The sequence below is a fragment of the Anolis carolinensis genome, chromosome 2, assembly GCF_035594765.1.
Source record: "Anolis carolinensis isolate JA03-04 chromosome 2, rAnoCar3.1.pri, whole genome shotgun sequence".
Taxonomy (NCBI): Eukaryota; Metazoa; Chordata; class Lepidosauria; order Squamata; family Dactyloidae; genus Anolis; species Anolis carolinensis.
Genome location: NC_085842.1, coordinates 277,795,612 through 277,815,589, shown reverse-complemented (window position 1 = coordinate 277,815,589; position 19,978 = coordinate 277,795,612). Strand labels below are relative to the sequence as shown.

Genomic DNA, 19,978 nt, shown 5'->3' with positions numbered 1-19,978 from the left:
TGACACACATTTAAAATTCTACAGTTTAAAGAAGCATAGTTAAAAGACAAAAAGAAAAAAGAAAACCAATGGGATATTTCTGAGAAACTTTTAGATTGTTCTTTCAAAATGTATTTCTGTCCTTAGGGAAACTGGTACTCATAGCTTTCCAAATGATAGGTCCTATAGCTATTAATTTTTGGTGATGGCATGTCAGAGATACAAAAAGCATTTTGACCTTGTATGATTCATCCTTACATTCAAGCCAACTAGCTGCACAATGGATCTTGAACTTCTTTGCTTTCAATGTAGATACATCTGAATTTGACTCTCCAAACATGCCAATGAGAAGGTATGCAGGGACAGCAAAGGTTTTGTAGTTTTATAAGACCTTTAGCTTTTTCTGCCAGAGTGTTGGTGCCTTACCAAACTACAACTCCCATGATTCTATAGCATTGAGCCATAGACATTAAAGTGATGTCAAACTGCATTAATTTGAAATGCCTATATTAAAATATTGTTTGTAAATCTACTTTGTTAGCCATAAACTATAGTTAGGAGCTTAGTTGACTTAAGAAATAGAAACAAATCATCATAAGCTGCACAAATTGTGGTTTGCTATCATGTGTCAATTAGACTCTTAAAATGACTTAGAAACAAATAAAATGGGGCAACGAAGTGCAATACTAGATTGCTAGATACAGAACAAAAGAACGAAAGTTTGTTGAAATAATCAGCAATAAAAGCAAAAATATAAGATATCTTGAGCAAAATAGTACAGATCATCTTTGACACTACTCAATGTTCGCTGAATTTTCTGCAAAGGCTAACTCAGCATTTTAAAATTACTATATTTTGTTGGGTATGACTACACTTCAAACCCTTAATATCAATTTAGCACTGCAGCTAAGCAAGATATAATAACCATTACTATAATGCAATATGAACATAGATATTTTCATGTCATATCACAACTGTGGGCCATTTATCTAAACTACAATCCTTATGATTAGATACAAAAAGTAAATTTACACAATCAGAGTGTATAGTTGTATATTTGCCATGATTGCCTGAGTTTAGAAACAGGTATCTGCTGGATTTTTTAAAAATATTTTCTCTCTGTATGGCAACACATGGGTTATGTACTAATATTGTTTAATGAGTGTACTAGATAACTAGCCATTGATCCAGTCAGCACTATATGTCAGAATAAGTTAGCCATTTTGCTTTAAAAGTTGCTAAAAGTCACGGCTCTTTTTATCATTAGGTTGAGAAATGTCTTGCTGGATTTGGTTTCAATATTCACCAAGCTTTGGGAAACTACTACCACAGAATTTTTTTTTTGCCAAATTACGCTGGATAGTAAAATCCCAGAGAAATAAAACATCTATCTTATTACTGAAGCACTGATGATTACAAAATATTTCATTACAATCATGGAATGCCCATGCCAAACAATTATAGTGCTCTGATTACACTTTAATTACTACAGCAACATCATTTGGAATCCTGGGGTTTGTACTTTAAGGAGACACTATGCTCTCTGGTTGAGAATTTAAAATCCCTTTCCTTAAACTGAAAATCCCAGGATTTGCATCACATCCATGATATTGAATCAACTGGACTGACCCCTTGCCAATTGCAGAAGTCTTTCCATGAATCTGTATTTCATGAATATTGTGAACTGCATCGGAGTCTACCTGTCTTGAAAGCCTTAATTTCAGTATCAGATCCTGCAATGGAAAGGGAAGTTCGCTCCGTGTTTTTTTATCTGTCTCTCCCTTACTATTTACCAGCAATTTTATCTATTGATGTTATGTAATGTTGTTGGGTGATTTACAAAGCTGAACAACATGATTTCACAAATAACAGCCAACCATTTCTCAGCTGAAATTGGACATAATTCAGCATCTACAATCTTCTCAAAGACCTTAGGAAATGTTTGTCTGCTTTTCAAGCATTCTTTCTTTGTTTCGAATGTAATCATTTTCACATCATAGACACTAATCACATATATGCATTTCTATCAAACACCATCAGAAAGATTCCAGAAAACCGCACAATACCCAATCCATTTGGAAACTTGCCACAGGACTTAGCTCAGATAAGCCCCAATGCCTTGAAAACAAGGAAAATTTTATAAAAAGTCCAGGGTTGTTTGATGAAACTCTGGGGAAGCTTCCCAAAACAAACAAGTTGAAACTTAGGCCGATAAATATTATATTCACACTCTAAGCTCTTCTCTCAAGCCATGTAACTGGTAAAAGCTCAGTTCTCTTCCAGCTGCTAGCTATTAGGGAAAGGACTTAGGGAGAGCTGAGGGAACCAGTTCTCTTGCTAGTGGCATCTGCCACAGCAGTGTGTAACATAAATTATTACAGAGCTGTTCCCGCCTACTGGCAAATAGATCTATCAGTCCAAAGAAACAATGATATAATTGCTAAAAAAGGATAAAGAAGAAAAGACTCTTCAACAAGGACAGCAGTTAAATTACAGTCGTGCACCGTTAAGAGAAGGAGCCAAACCCTCTCAAATAAAAGCTTGTTTCTCAATGCAGCATGCCCCACAATTGCATCCCTTAAGTATGAATACAGACAGCTATGGAGAAAATCTCTTGCAGATATTTAAAAATATTATGTGAATCAAAATTCATAGTTTATCTGATGTTTAATACGTGTGTAAAAGCACTGAGCTGGCGACCAAAAGGTCCCAGGTTCAAACCCCGAGAGCGGCGTGAGCGGCCGCTGTTAGCTCCAGCTCCTGCCAACCTAGCAGTTCGAAAACATGCCAATGTGAGTAGATCAATAGGTACCGCTCCGGCGGGAAGGTAACGGCGCTCCATGCAGTCATGCCAGCCACATGACCTTGGAGGTGTCTACGGACAACGCCGGCTCTCCGGCTTAGTAATGGAGATGAGCACCAACCCCCAGAGTCAGACATGACTGGACTTAACGTCAGGGGAAACCTTTACCTTTACTAATACATAATTATATATATCTTTCTGTGAGTGAAAGAAACTTTAGGAGCAGGGAGTTCCAAATGTCCACAATAGATGGAAATTTTCATGTGATTATTATAAAAATTAATGTGGAAAAACGATCCCCTATTTATTCAATTGTCCACAATGAGACATTTTATATGGGCAGCATATTACACTATAACCATTTTCTGAGGTCTATAACAATGGAAGTGACTTGGATTGAACAATCTGAAAGTGACTCATTAATATTCAAAGTTTATAATCTTTATTGATCCTGGTACATTACTACTTTGGTTTGTGGAAACGGTGCATTTAGTATTTATGGTTACAAATGCACTCTTAATGAAACAGTAGAAACATGGAATTTTTATTGACTAAGTATGTCCTAAATTCCAGTGGTCTATTACTTTGAATGCAGCTCCCAGTGGCGCAATGGGTTAAACCACTGAGCTGTTGAACTTGCTGACCGAAAGGTCAGCGATTCAAATTTGAGGAGTGGGGTGAGCTCCCACTGTTAGCCCCAGCTTCCGCCAACCTAGCAGTTCAAAAACATGCAAATGTGAGATCAATAGGTAGCACCCCAGGTAACAGTGCTCCATGCAGCCATGCCAGCTGCATATGTAAGTACCAAAGTACAAATCCCAAGTCTCCATAGAATTGAGTCATGACAACTGAAGTGGTATCAATGTACTATAAATGTGTAGTGTAGGTGACTCTCATCACTGCAAGAATTATCGAAAAAGAAATACAAATACAACACTATATAAAAGTATAAAAGTAAAACTATACATTTTTATCAAATACAGGACAACTGAACAAGTCACATGAAAGGTCAAGAAAAACAACAAGAAAATTAACTAAGTAGTCTGTATTCTAATTTTGCTTAATTACTTATATTTCACATGGACATAAATAAAATTAGCTGAAAACCTAGTGAATGTGCCAGTGAATATGATGCATTTGAATAAATTGAGGTCTTGTGTCAATTGTTAATTAGATCCCTCCATATGCATCCGCCTGATGCCATGGTTATTATTGTTATTTATACCTCCCCCCCCCCCCCGATTAGGACTCAAAGTGGATTGTAAATAAAAATAATTATATTACAATTAATTGGATGAATGAATGAATTAATATATATAGAGAGGGGGGAGAATATTAAACTATTTATACAGTTTTGAAAATGACTTTAAAATCAGTTTTAAAAGTACAATATGAAATAATTCAACATCCTTTAAGGCAATGGTTCTCAACCTGTGAGTCCCCAAGTATTTTGGCCTACAACTCCCAGAAATCCCAGCCAATTTACCAGCGGTTAGGATTTCTGGGAGTTGAAGGCCAAAACATCTGAGGACCCACAGGTTGAGAACCACTGCTTTAAGGCATTTGCCTATTAACAGAAGGCCCTCAAGTGGGCAGCTAAGGTAGCTTTCCTAGGAAGATTTTCTAGAGCTCAAGAGAAACCAGTTGGACGTCTCTGTCTCATGTCTCCAACATCAGTACCTGTGATGGTGGTGGGACTGAAAGAGAGGCAGGGCCTCAGGGGACTGGCAGGCTTATACAGGGAGGAATGATCTGTAAGATAGTCTAGAACTGTGTAGGGCTTTATGTGCCATAACCAGCACTCTGAATTTGCCTCAAAACAGAATGGAAATTAGTAGAATTGTTGCAGCAGGGGAATTATATAAATCTTTTAATCAATCCCAGGTAACATTCTGACTGCAATTCTTTATACCAAGTGAAGTTTCCCAACTCTCTTCAAAGGCAGGACTGTGTAACATGTATCATAATAATCGAAATGATATGTAACTATAGCATGTGTCAGCACAATGTTCCTTCTTCTTGATAGGGAGTTGGATTGGTTGGCCCACGAGGTCTCTTCCAACTCTATGATTCTATGATTCTATGTTCAGTTCAGACATCTCTAGAAATAGGCACAGTTAGCACACTAGATTTATGTACACAACAGCACTTGTGCTCACTGCAGAAATATTGGCCTTTAGATTCAAAGTGGACTTTGGTGCATACCCAAACTGTGAAACCTAGGTTTACAGAGAATGAGTAAACCCATGCTGCACAGGCTGGATATACTCAACTCTGAGAGCCCATCCAGGCAGGCCCAAAAACTAGCACCTGTCTCGGTTTTATTCGGAACAAATCAAGGTTTCCCTGGTTTGTTCTGAATTAATTTGATACTCCATTAGATCCGGGCCTTCTTGAAAGGACCAGGTCTAATGGGGTATTGGGTCTGTGGAGACTCACTTTTGAACAGTCTCAGAATTATCCGGGTGTGCGTCTCCATTGCTCTCACACATCTTTTGGGCTTCTAGAGCCCAAAGGTATGGGAAGGCACCCGTGCCCTCCCCCAAGCTCCCAATTTTGCCCTAAAACTTAATTAAAAGGTACCTGGCCGCACAAAGTAATGACACAGCGGTTTAACCCACTGAGCCACCTGTGCAGTACCTCTAGTTTACTAACTTAATGGAGATTTCCTATGCCTGTACAGACACAGAGAGTAATAATTTACCTGTCCATGTTGCCTCTTAAACATCTTGAGAATGCTTGCGTTAAGATCTTGTTTCAATATTACTTTGTTGTCTAGGGAAATACATTTTTACTGGGTAGGATGAGAGTAACCACATGAATTTTGAACTTGTGCCCTTCCTGGTTTAAAAAAGCAACAAGAGGGAACTGATTGGCTAAAAGGATTAGTGAATATCTCACTACAGCGAGACAGGTTTCTTGCCTGCTTAAAACAGACCGTTACAGAAAAACCATAAACCATAATAGGGAATTGCCAACCATAGTCTAATATCGTCTTCTGCAGAAAAATTTGAGATTGTGTAGCAGCTTCCCTGTTGGATGCGGCAGATTGTCTGTATACATTTCAGTTTGGCTTCAGACTTGGATAAAGACAACACTGCTTGCTTTACTGGATGAATTACACAGGGAACTAGACAGGCAGCATATGTCCTAGTTGGCTGGTCACGGTACATCCACACGGACACTGTAATACAGCTTGGCCCCAGTTCGGGAAGAAGTGATTTCGTTATGCAAGTGATTAGCTTGATAGGTACGGATCTAGTTTTAGGACAAGTGGGTGATTATATTAAAGACAGAACCTTGCCTCAACATTCTGTCATCCCTACTTTCCCTTAGGTATACCAGAGAACTTTGAAGAACATAGGCCCATTGAGATCAGGCAAGCTCCCACTCTGTTAGCTTTTAAAAAAGACTTAAAAACATGGCTCTTCCGCTGTGCTTTTGGTGAGTAATTACTGCCATATATTTCTTTGTTACTCCCTTCCAACATCTATCCCCTAGACTGTTCCACCTTCATATGTCCCTGTCCCCTGTGGTATACTCCTTTGTCTCTCTCACCCCGAGTTTTTATCTCTGTGTTCAGGCGGCCCGCCCTTGTTTTTACTGATTCTTTGATTTCTTGATGTAATGTATATTATTATTTATTGTAGTGTTTTAATTGTGTTATGATATGTTGTTTTTATATTTTATTATATTGTACTGCTCTGGGCATGGCCCCATGTTAGCCGCCCCGAGTCCCCGTTGGGGAGATGGTAGCGGGGTATAAATAAAGTTTTATTATTATTATTATTATTATTATTATTATTATTATTATTATTATCGGTACTTGAGGTCCCTTGGCCAATGTCTGGTTGCTCTTAAGATTGTATCTATGACTGAACATATACTGCCAAGTAATCCAGTTTCAGAATGCAGATTAACTGCATTGAACTGGATTATATGAGTCTACACTACCATATAATCCAGTTCAATGTAGTTAAGATGCATTCTGAAACTGGATTACATGGCAGTGTTGATCCAGCCTGTGTCTAATTATGTACCCTTGAAGAATGTTTGGGAACTTCAAATGGTCCAAAGAGATGCAGCATGGGTTTTTTTATTTCTGGGTACAGTTCAAAGACTGTATTCTCTTATATGAATCTGCCTGTATTTTGAGATGTTTCGGATGTGTCCTCCCTTTTCTCTGTCTCACCACCATTACAGGTACATTCAGTAGGAACACAAGAGATGGACTTCTCAGTGGTCGCTCCTGGCTCTGGAACTCCTTTCTCACACAGGTGATACTGGCAACCTCCTCATTCTCCTTTTTATTCTGGCAGGCCACTGTGAATGGACTTCTAAGGGGAAACAGGTTGTGTTGAATTTTTATTTTTTGTTATTATTAAATAGGTTAGGTTTTCCCCTGACGTTAAGTCCAGTCGTGACCGACTCTGGGGGTTGGTGTTCATCTCCATTTCTAAGCCGAAGAGACACCTCCAAGGTCATGTGGCCGGCATGACTGCATGGAGCGCCGTTACCTTCCCACTGGAGCGGTACCTATTGATCTACTCACATTGGCATGTTTTCGAACTGCTAGGTTGGCAGGAGCTGGGGCTAACAGCGGGCGCTCATTCCACTCCCGGGATTTGAACCTGGGACCTTTCGGTCTGCAAGTTCAGCAGCTTAGCGCTTTAACACACTGCGCCACATGATGGTTTTATTGTTTTTTGACTTTTGCACGATATTATTTCTTTTACAGTTCTAAGCCACCTTGACTCTCAAACCAACAAAAAACGCAAGATGATAGAAAAATTTTGAAATACAGTAGAGTCTCACTTATCCAACATAAACGGGCCGGCAGAACGTTGGATAAGCGAAAATGTTGGATAACAAGGAGAGATTAAGGAAAAGCCTGTTAAACATCAAATTAGGTTATAGTTTTACAAATTAAGCACCAAAACATCATGTTATACAACAAATTTGATAGAAAAAGTCATTCAATATGCAGTAATGTTATGTTGTAATTACTGTATTTACGAATTTAGCACCAAAATATCACAATGTATTGAAAACATTGACTACAAAAATGCGTTGGATAATCCAGAACATTGGATAAGCGAGCGTTGGATAAGTGAGACTCTACTGTATAAAAACCTGAGTAGTAAAAGAAATCTTGGTGACATCAGAGGTTGCAAAGGGCTCTGTTCACTTGTCTGAAAAAAGAGTTCTTATTCATAAGGCCAGCCTCATAAATTCTTGAAATAAAAAATAAAACTTCTTCCCAGCACTGAGGATGACAGAATTGCAGTAGTACTCAGAGAATTCTATGCAGCCTAAATATTAATGCAGGCATAATGAGTCATATAGAGGACTGCATCATTTTCTCAGTAGTATAACAATCAGAGTTGAGATTCTTGCTTCTTATTAAGGGCAAGAATCAGGTGATCTTAGCTGCAAAAAGGCAATTGAACAGAAGACATTCTGAGTAGTAAGAAAGTAAGACAGACATTTTCGACGTTAATACCTGAAGTCTACAAGGAAGACTAGAAGGTACTGAAATCTTAAGAACATCCAGAAAAGCGACCCTTGAAACAGGCAACACAACAAGGAAGTCATTTGCAGGGACTGGGATGTATGAGCAGGGGAAAAAAAGAAGGAAAAGGGCTCAGGAGATCAAACAGAAGAAATTTATTTTGGACTCACTGTATACCTACACTGGATAATTAATCCACCTTGACACCATTTTATCTGCCTTGACTCAACACTAAGGAATAATGGGAGTTGTAGCTTCACAAGGTAGCCTTCTCTGCCAAAAATTGCTGATCATAGCATTATACCATGATAATTAAAGTGCTAACAAACTTCATGAGTTCTTCCATGTTGGTGTACCCTGAGAAAAACAAAGAGAGGAAACAAAGAAGTGATACGAGAGATAGACTATGTGATATATGAGAGGCAGTACGCCAATTAGTTTGGTGAATGAGGGCAATCAGGCTAACTAAGTCCACTGCCTTTATGGAATAATTCAACCTCTCCTTTCACCAAATGAAACTATGGCTAAAATAAGATGTAAAACCCACCAACTGGAACCTGATGGGGGAATAGCTAGTTTTTTCTGGGGAGAAAGAAGAAGCGTTTACAATCCACTTCTGCTGAAATCAATTTGAGAGTTTACTGCAGTTTTTAACAAAGTTTTTTTAAAAGAAAGGCATCTAATTCCTGATCCTTTATACAATATTACTTTAGTCTTCATGATCAGATTTCAATAAAACTCTGGGGAAAAAAGGTAATGGCCCAACCTGTAAGAATATCTCTATAGGTTCTAATGTTCAGGCATGGCAGAAACACCACCCAATTAAATGGGCATTTACAGTGGAAGTTAAGACACAGATTATTTCTAAAGTTTGGAGAGCATTGTGTTGTCGAAGGCTTTCATGGCCAGAATCACAGATTGTTGTGTGCTTTCCGGGCTGTACGCCCATGTTCAAGAAGCATTCTCTCCTGACATTTCCCCACATCTATGGCAAGCATCATCAGAGGATTCCTGCCATAGATGTGGGCGAAACGTCAGGACAGAATGCTTCTGAAAACACACAACAACCCTTTGGAGAACATCGATCCCAAAAGGCTCTTCGCATCCTGTTTAGCATCTTGACTAGTGTAATAAAGACTATGTTTTGCTTTTCTCAGTGAGAAAGGCCAAGTACAAGGGTTTTCCCCTTTTGTTAAATATTTTACATTATATTTTGTGCAACTTTTTCTTTACTGGATTTTGGGCAAAATGCTTATTGTGTAAAAAATTATTTTGATTAATTTTGTTTTAGCAAATAAATCTCTAATTTAGAAAAAATGTACAACCGTTTTTCATTCTCATATGCAAGGACACAAAGAGCAAAAATTTTACATGCCTAAACTGTACATGTGCATGGAAAGGTTAGCACATACATGAAAAGGTATTTCATATACACTGCAATACAGGAGGTTTGCTCTGGGGTCATAAATGCATGATGATAGTGACTATCTCAGAATGAAATAAGACTACAACTTTTACATTAGATGGAGTGTGTAGTTCTTGGTATTACTTGCAACCTGCACTTCATTTTCCAGTCTTGATCAGAAACAGCCTAAGACTGCGAATCTGAGGGATAAAAAAGACATATCTGTTCCCAGATGGTTGTTTTTCAGTGGCCTATGCTAAAATATATCCATTGCTTCTATCCAATTCCTACTGAAATTAGAATTAACACACAGATTGGCATTCCCATTTGAGTATCTTTCTGTAAATGAGATGAAACAACCTCTTTATGTGTAAAGTTTTGTCAGAAAATATATATTGATGAGTTCCTGTGAGTGAAACATAGTGTGCCACAAGATATATATATATTGAAATAAATGTATAGCAAATTTCATTTCAAGCATTAATCAATTTGTTTGGGTAGTGTGAATATCCTATTTGATGGTGTAATTTATGACCTTTATGATCTGTTTTGGAAACATGCCATTTACTGCTCTGGCACTTACACTAAATTACAAATATTATACGATGACATTCTACTGAAATGGAAATGTTTATATTACATTCAAATGCTATCTAACCTACTTTTCTACTGAGTGGTATAGGTGAATGACAGACACTAGCTATATAATTTCTAGCCAAGATACCATTTCATGAAATAGGGGGAAAAATACATTGGTGATAGTATCAAGTTTGCCTAAAGAGACCTACAAACAGCTCAAAGACTGGCTAAAAGTAACATACACAAAATTATGTCAATCTATCACAGACTCAAAGAAATGCTAACAGGTTTTCTTGACTTTTTCTTATGTTCCAAACATAAATTGCACTTGTGATAGCTGTATACAGAATGCCTTTGGCCCCTGCTCTCTCTCTCTCTCTCTCTCTCTCTCTCTCTCTCTCTCTCTCTCTCTCTCTCTCTCTCTCTCTCTCTCTCTCTCTCTCTCTGGCTCATCAAGCTAGTCAGCAGTAGTTATACTCTCCCACCTATCTAAACCCTTCTTGTTCTATTTCTTGTCTGGCCTCTGAATATTGATCTTGCTCACTGAGCACATTACTCCAGTCAACTCTACCTCCGAATACCAATTTGCAGTTATGGCTCTGTGCTGATCCCTTTTGTAACTCCTCTAAAGCTAGATCTCAACTAGTTCTCCACAATGTTCTCAAAGTAATATTGGAATTTCCCCACTATTGATCTATTAGTCTTACCCTCAATACCTTTGTGTGTCAATTAGAGAATTACTTTAGGCATCTCATTTCAAAATCTTGGCTTTGGGAAAATTGCAAACACGTGCTGGAGAAAGGCTCCTTCTATTCTTAAAAATCAGATATAGAATAATTAGTGGCAGAGTATTATTTTTCATTCTACTAACCCATCAATTTTATGAAGGAATTCTTTAAATACATAAGCAAGTCATTTCAACTCATTTGCAGAAAGACACTGAAGTGAAAATGCCAACATGTGGGCTAATTCTAATGTCACTAGGCACCGGACAGAGACAACTGATGTATTTTAACAAAGGCCACTGAAACGCCATCAGCTGGGAACAGCGCTTCGTCACCACTAAACAGGGGGCAGAGCTGAACCAGTGACCTAGAAGTGAAAGACTTTGTAATCTGATTACCAATCTTTTGAGCTATGCCGTCCACCCTCCTTTCATTTTTACTGATAAGAGAGAATCTTATTACCTAAGCAACTTTTGTAGTCTATTAGCAATGCAAAAGCTTCCATTTAGTGCTCTAAAAGGCAACTTTCATGGGCACGCTTATTAGCCCATTTCAAGTATTGTCTGTGAGGTACTTTTTCCTATTAACGTAAAAATAACTGTATTAGTATAAAAGTACACTGAAGTGCTTTTCTGATAGCAATTTATAGAGAAGCTCTTGCTGATCATTAGAGGTTATGATGAGCGATTTTCATTTAGAATTAGATTTAACAGACCACTTACTCGTAAGCCAGGAGAAAATGTAACGCGAGGAGAGCAAATATTCCCAAAACTACAAAGATATTACTATTGAACTATGAAACTACTGACTGTGAGCAAGCAATTTAGTAATCTTTCCTTAGATCCTAAGTTGAATTTTGTCAAAGTAGTTGTAATAATTTTCATGCTTGAAACCCAGGATTGTTTGATAGCCACAGTGCTTTATTATCACTTTATTATGCTACTGTGAGCTTGCAAATGTGACAACATCCATTTAAAAAAGTATCGAAAATGATCTCATGTGACAAGAGGATGCTGTTGTTTCTTATTTTCTGCCTTGGCCTTGCTCTCGAGAGCCTCAGGAAGAAATCTCAAAGACCTTTCCTGTCAGTTTCTCACTTCTCTGCAGACAGTTTGGCTTGCACATGAACACTGTTTTCTTTTGGCTTGAGGTAATAAACAATTAACTACAGCAAAATTTAATTTTTCAAGTTACTTCTTGCAAGAATGGGCACAGTCAATGCCTCAGTATATCAGCATTTCATATTAACTTCCAAAAATCAAACAAAATATTTTTCTAGGAATGAGATAACTTATTGGAGTAGCATCTGATTATTCTCCATCACTAGGAAAAGTAACATTTCAAAAATACAGTGTCTAAGTGTTTTGCTTATGAACTACCAAGACAAAAGTTTGTGTTAAATGGTGAGATACCTACATGGAATGTTTCTCAGATATTGTATGCAAAAAGTTAGGTATTTGTTATAGGTAAAGATGTATATAAACTAGCATAAATCTAACAATTAGTCCAAGCCAGAGCGGCACAATGAATCAAGGAAAATGTGTTAAGTCTACACTGTTAGGTCCCAGTTATTCAGTGGATATAAGCTACTCTGGGGCTAGAAACTAGATTTGGGCTGAAGTATTCATGAAGCTATATAGTAAACCAAAATGAAGTTTAGCTTCATCATATACAGCAAGTACTTTCTGTGGGAAACTTTGCATAACTGCACAAAGATATGCATGTACTGTTACCAGGCAAATCATATTTTGAAGTCCACACCAATATGGTATGCAACATATCCCTAACATTCTGTATGCAAAATAAGTTATTAATTTGCCTATACCAGACAATAACTTTGATTAGTGCTATAAAATTTAAATTAATTCCCAATTAACAGAAATATACAAGTGCAGGTTTAAATAACTGAAAAACTTGAATGTATTACATGTAACACATTTAGGGCACAATCCTATTTTAACATATTCAAATATTTGCATCCCATCTTATTTCATGGGATCTCAGTCCTGTACCTATTTACTCACTGAAATCAGTGAGACTTATTTTTGAGTAGCCATATTTTGGATTGTTGTCTTAATTAATTCACTTTGAATGCTCACTAGCTTGTCCAATGAATTTTCTTCATTTACCAGAACCATTAGCAAGTTTATATAGAAAAAATGTTTTGTTTCCTTCATCTAGAAGGCACCAGGTTGGAAAAGGCTGCCACTTGCTGGAGTTCTCAATCAAGCAGGGACATGTATTTTGTGTGGTTTTCAATACCCTATTAAACCCTTTGCCCAGAAAAGTAATGATTATGATTTATATCTTTTTCTAAACTCTGAAAGAGGAGGAGCTCTAAAAGATAAGGAATTCAGTCAACAGAACTTGATTGTAGGTCCTATGCACCATACGTAAAACCATCTCAGATAGAAGGCAATATTTTACTGACTCCTACAGTTCATAAATAATCAACAACACATACGACAGAACTAAATGGGATTTCAATCATGATGTGTAAATTTAATCACCAGCTTAGCATACCTTTCAAAGAACTACGAATGGCACTCACTGACATTCTGTCAATATTGAACTGCCCTGGCCTTTATAATTTAGAGAACATTGTTATTCCACTATTTGTGCTGCACAGTCACAGACACAACAATTATGCTACTTCATATTTACCCCTGCAGCCTGAAAACATACTGGTCAAGATTTTGGTGAAATTAACAATATCAAAAGTTAAATTATAATGAAACAATAGAGCAAATACATTTGATACATTCTTCAATAGAATATATGGGTTTAAATTGGTAAGACTTGTTCTGTGCACATCTTTCTCTTGACCTTTGTTCAATGGAATTACAGTAACTCTTCAGTGATTCCTTCTCACTTGTTTTCTAAAGCTGTTCAATCACACTTGCTAGCAAGAAGCACAGCTGGCAAGGGATCTAAACCTCATCACAGGGCAAAGTTAGCCTTCTGGCTTTGCCAAGAATGACATTTCAAATGGAAAAAAAATCTATTTATTGTGTCGAACATTTGATTCTGTATTTGTTTAAAGTGCAAATAGCTCCATCCTTTGTATTACCCCTGCATTTAGGCACTATACTAGATTAGATGCTGCACTAGAAACAAAAACAGCATTGAATTAAACTGTCTGCATTTTTAATAAGAATACCATTGTTAATTAAAGTAAGATTACAGAAATCAGCTGAGTTTTTCCTCACGATCCCAAAAGAACCCGACAACCGAGGATAAGCACTGCCCTCTAGTGTCATTTACAACAGACTAAAAGTAAGATAAGCAGAGTTTACAGTTAAAACATTCATTGCAGATATATTCATACTCAAATATTCATTTGAAATATATATTTCAATGCGTAAGTTTTAATATACAAATAATATTAATTTTATCTTCTTTCATATATACATATATATGTGTGTGTGTGAATATGTGTGTGTGTACACACACACATGCACACTGTATATATACACACACATACTCATTCAAGAGTCTGACATGGCCAAGATGTCTTTAATGTTCCAGGCAGCTTTGGAAAGAAAAAAACCCCACATTTCCACACAGAATCGCAGGCCATGCATGAAAGCGGGTGTCAGAAAGCCCCGCAGAATCACTCACTGTGAAGATGTCTAATAGGGATTGCTGAATACACAATACAGGCAGCATGGACTGAATGACTAAATTGGAAGGGCCAGAACACAGTAAGGAGGGTTTGAATCACACAGATATTACAATTAAACCAGTAATGAATGTTCTGACTTTTCTCCTTTTCTTTTGTTAATTGGAGGTTAACCCGATTTAAACATTGTTGGGGTGTGATGTCAACAATTTTATAATTTAATTTTGATGCTTTTCAGCAAATTATCTTTGTAACCATTCACTGGATACACAGCCCCCCCACACACACACACCAAAATATACTATAAGACCAAACAGATCTCTAACATGAGTTAAGAAGGTGGCCTCATCTAATCATTTTGTGGCCTCATCTAATCATTTTGGGACATTTTAAAAAGTGTATAAAAGTTACACTGGAAATGAGGAATAACCCAAAGATGTTATAAAGCTAATTTACAAGACAGAAAATAAGATAACGCAAATGATACTAACAAAGTCCAGAAAAAAACTGCAGAGGAGCGCTATATGAGACGTATTTCAGAAAGCACAAGAGAACCAAAAACCTGTGCATAAAGTGTCAAATAAACTGTTTTCCAAATGTATTACCAACTTATTGAAATAGCCCTTTTATTTACACTAAAAGTCAAGTCTTTTTAAATGGATTCAGATCATATGTTTGCAGTCTGTTTTCCATTTAAACAATTAGAAATGTTTACTATTATTCTTGTATTTTAAAAAGCAATACACATAATTATCCTTTTGTAAAATGATTACAATGTGCATTTTGAATTTATTTTTAAAGTGAAGAGACATATAATGCATTAACATAGTAGATAAAATGCTAGACATGAATACTCAAAATGACAGTACCTCTGTATTTAGACACTTTACAATAATGATTAAGTAAAATCATGGGAATTTGTGGACTGAATTGGATAAGAGTCAGCAAATCATTAATAAATAAAAGACTTGCATTTGTATTATACACTGAAATAATGTTTTCTTAATGCATTGCTTTTAAAGGTATTGTGAAATAATATGATAGACAAACATAAAAGCAGAAAGGCAACAAACAGGTTTTTCTAAAATTATGTCTTTTAGATAAACTACAAATAATCTGAGGAAGCTGCAGCCTCTTAACGGGTATATATGGGGTAGAAAAAATGCAGGTGTGAAGCTATCTTCCAAATTATAATACAAATGTACAGTCTAGTCATTAATGTTTTAAATTAACAGCATTTTAGAGACAATGTCCTTTCTACTGCATGTTCGCGACAGGTAGTACTGATATACCTCCTATGCAAATCCTTTCAGTTAAATTATAAATGTGGGCCACTTTATGCTTTTAAAAATGTTTTAACCCTAAATCTCCACTTATTTTGATGTGTGAGAAGATAAACTAATATTGATGTTAAAGCCATATATCAAGTTCTCTTCTGTATCCCAGCTCATGTACAGAAATTGATGTCTATAGATTGTTAAGTCTCTGACTTGATGAACTATTCTTCAGAAACCAAACAGACAGGTATTCTTTACAGAGGCAAACTCTATATGATGCACTCTCCATCCTTGTCCAGAAGCATAGAGACAGCTAACTTTCTTCAGAAGAAGGTCAATGAAATCCTCAAGAATGTGTATTCTATTCTTGATAAATATAAATTTAGTTTTAGTATTATGCTGCTTTGAGGACTCAGTTATACAAACAAGTAAGTAAATACCGAAGATACTACAACAAAATAGTTCATGGTAATTAGAAAATGATAGGTGTTTCCTGTGTTCCTTAGTATGTCAATACATAATTGTCATGTAGATAATCTATGCAATCATCTTTGTTTTCGATAATAACAAAAATTAATAAAGTATAAAATCCTATACATTAAATGCCAAAGATTATTCAGTGCAGTATCGTATGGACAATTAATTCTTAAATTATACTTGTCCCTCTGAAAGTAATCGAGCCTAACTCTGGGTGTTTTTTTTGGGTTTTTTTTTTTACATAATTGACTACATTGTGTTTTCCTTTTGCAGGTAGAAGAGAAAGTGGGCTCACATCGTATAGTCTGGGTGTATAGAGTGACTCCACTTGCTGCTGACAGGTTCACGACGAATGGAGCTGGAATGATTGCAACCTGACGGCACCATTGTGTAAAGGTCAGGCAGAAATAGGAAGAACACCTACTGCATTAAGAGCATCTGTGGGCTGGCCTCAGATGTTTTAAAAATGATCATGCTAAAACTAATTAAGAATTCAAAGCATTTCCAAAATACAATAGATAGCATGTATCTACACAGATCCAGAGTCAGCTAACAAGTACATGGCAAATAATATACACAATAATTAATTATAAAATATTGATTTCTTCTTTCTTACACAAGATACTTTTATGTAATGTGAACAGAAGACACCTACTCAATTTTCAAATGCTGAAGTGTTTCTGAGAGTTATTTTAATATTCATAAGAAGCATATTAAGATGATTTTAAAATATAGGATCTTTCTATATATATAAATTTTAGTCTCCCACTAATAATGTAAGTGTACATGATATCCTGCAAGTTCTATTAGATTTATGCAAACCTACGAAGGGCGGCACAATTATTGAATTGTGTCTTTCTCATTGAAAATACTGCACTCATAATGAAACAAGCAGAAACGTGACCTGTAACTGAATATTTCAACATGACAAAAGTGAATTGCAATGGAAAATAATGCTGCTTGTATCTTTATTGTTTTCATATTTCAGATATATTTTGTGGTTTGTGATGTATCAGGGTGCTATACTTCAGGGCTATAAAAGCCATAACCATGTGAAATAGATATATTGTGCTATGGAAGTAGCTCTTTGGAGCAACAGCAAAACTCTGTTTATTAACTTTGGATGAGTGTGTAAACCAAATAAAACACATCAGAATTGCTTAATGAAATATCTGAGTGACTGAGTAAAATCTAGGTCACATTTATATAAAAAAGGCAAAGCAAAACAAATGTAACATTTCCTCAAGCAACACACTAGAATATCCAGTGCATGTTGCAACTGTGTCTGCAATGTTATTTAAAAAAACAGATTATTCCCACTTATTTCAGCTTACGTTAATCAAGAGACATAACACTGTATCTGATTGACAAAGCAACTGCTTGCGGGTACAAAGCATGGAACATCAAATTTATGGCATTCGGCACTCAGCCATGACAGCTTTACTGCGAGGGATAGATGACTATATAACTTTTGACTAAGTTAATAATATCTCATATGCTGAAATGTATCAATATTTTTCTCTATTGCAACAGGCACAAGAATGAGTTATCTATAAAAACACCACAGTAGATATTTTACAAGTTGATACCAAACAGATATGCAGAAACCCCTACAAAACTTTTAGTCTCTATAACCACTGTTTGTGGACTACTGCAGATACAACACCTGAAACAGCTTGCTTGCTCGTTTATTTATTCATGTCAAACTTCCTATTGTACGTTAAGAATTAAATTGACACTGATATTTACTGTCCTTACGCCTATCCATACCTTAGTCCCCCCCTTAAGTAAAATCAAGAGATGCTTATCAGCTTGGATAAAGATGGTTAGCAGTAGTTAGCATTGATTATCATGAATGATGGTGTCAACTGACTATTTGACTATACTTAAAACTAATGTGATGTTGCAGCAAAGAAGTGACTATTACTTTAGACTGCATTAAATAGAAGCATAGTTTCCAAATTAATGGAAGGAACACTCCCAGGATATTCTGCTATGGTCAGGCAGCATTTGGTATACTACATTCCGTTTTTGTCCATTCTGCTATAGACAAGCTGAGGCAGGTTTAGAGAAGAGCAACAAGGATGGTAAGAGGTCTGGAAATTAAAACATATAAGGAAAGTTGAAGCAACTGAGCATGTTCAGCTTAGTGACGAGAAGACTATGGGATAACATGCCCAAAAACAGGCCCAAAAGAGCTGTTATTAAAATACTTCCTTCTGTTTTGAAAGCATATGGCACTTTATCACTGCTACTCATTTCCATGATACAGCACTTTATGAAACCTGTCCCCACTGGGTTGCTTTTAATTACTCTGATTTTATCTGTTTGGATTTTAATGTATTTGTCTATTATTTTATTTTGTGTATTGTTGGAATGTATTAAGTTTATGTTAAATATGTTGTTGTTGTTCGGGCTTGTCCCTGTTGTGAGCCGCCCTGAGTCCCTTCGGGGAGATGGGGCGGGATATAAAAATAAAGATTATTATTATTATTATTATTATTATTATTATTATTATTATTATTATTATTATTATTATTATTATAACATGATTGCAACCTTTATTGGCTGTCATAGAAAGGCCTGTGTTCTGCTGTCCCAAAGGGCAGGGACCAGATCTAATGGTTTGAAGTTGCAGGAGAGTAGATTTCATTTGAATATCAGAAAGAACGTCTTGACAGTAAAAGCAGTTCAGGAATGGAATCAATTGCCTAGAGAGGCGGTGGGGTCTCCTCTAGACATTCTTGATATGCTTTGGGTCTCATCAAGTGAGAAAAGTGGGATAATAATAATAGATATCTTGATAGCTACCTGTTGGGTGTGTTTTATGTGGAGATCCTGCATTGAGCAGGGGATTGAATTCACAAAGCCATGAGGCTCCTTCTAACTTGATGGGCCTGGAAGGATTTCTGCATAGAAAGAGAGAAATAGGAGATATTCTCTCTCAATTTCTAAGCCAGGTTAATGGACTGTATTAAAATGTTAAACCTAAAGTCCATTAACTTCACTTAACAAAATACTAGCTTTGTATATATGTACAGTATACCTCAAAGTAGCCCCCATGTCAGTCCAAAAAGCCAGTCAGTCCAAAAATACTTTCTGAATGTTACATTTCTGAATGTTTACTCATATACTTGTATGGACTCACTCCTATAAGCTCAGTTCCTTCAACTATAGAATCAACAATTATTTCTAACATATACAAAACATTGTATGAATGACAATTGGATTGTGTGAACATTGTTCATCCTGAAAGATATTTTTCTTCAAAAATAAAACAATTTCACTGGATTATTTTGTATTTATCCAGTTTGATTAGTCAAAGACAAACATGACAAAAGTTTATATACACTGGGAATTATGGATATTTTGTCACATAGAAGACATTATATGCCCAATCATTGAATAATCTATACTTTTAATGTATTGATTAAAATATCTTTATAGAAAAATAATATTACTGAAAGCTTTTTTATTACAAACATTGCAAAATAATCTTGCATCCTCATTTGCCAATGCAGCAGAATTGTCAGCACTTGCTACAAATATGAAACGTAGAGCAGTTTTCAGATACAACTCACAGGTCAATGTATTCTCCT

At 36.3% G+C, this 19,978-nt stretch overlaps 1 protein-coding gene and 1 long non-coding RNA gene across 13 annotated transcripts in view; one reads left to right on the top strand and one right to left on the bottom strand.

Annotated features, from left to right (window-relative positions):
* The window catches only part of arb2a (ARB2 cotranscriptional regulator A), a 284,933-nt gene that overhangs the window by 110,258 nt on the left and 154,697 nt on the right, over positions 1-19,978 (bottom strand). The gene's annotated exons all lie outside the window — the stretch shown is intronic.
* On the top strand, positions 5,756-19,593 carry LOC134297149 (uncharacterized). The gene is made up of 3 exons (XR_010003924.1): positions 5,756-6,226; positions 6,986-7,059; positions 16,653-19,593. It is a non-coding gene; the product is annotated as an uncharacterized LOC134297149 (long non-coding RNA).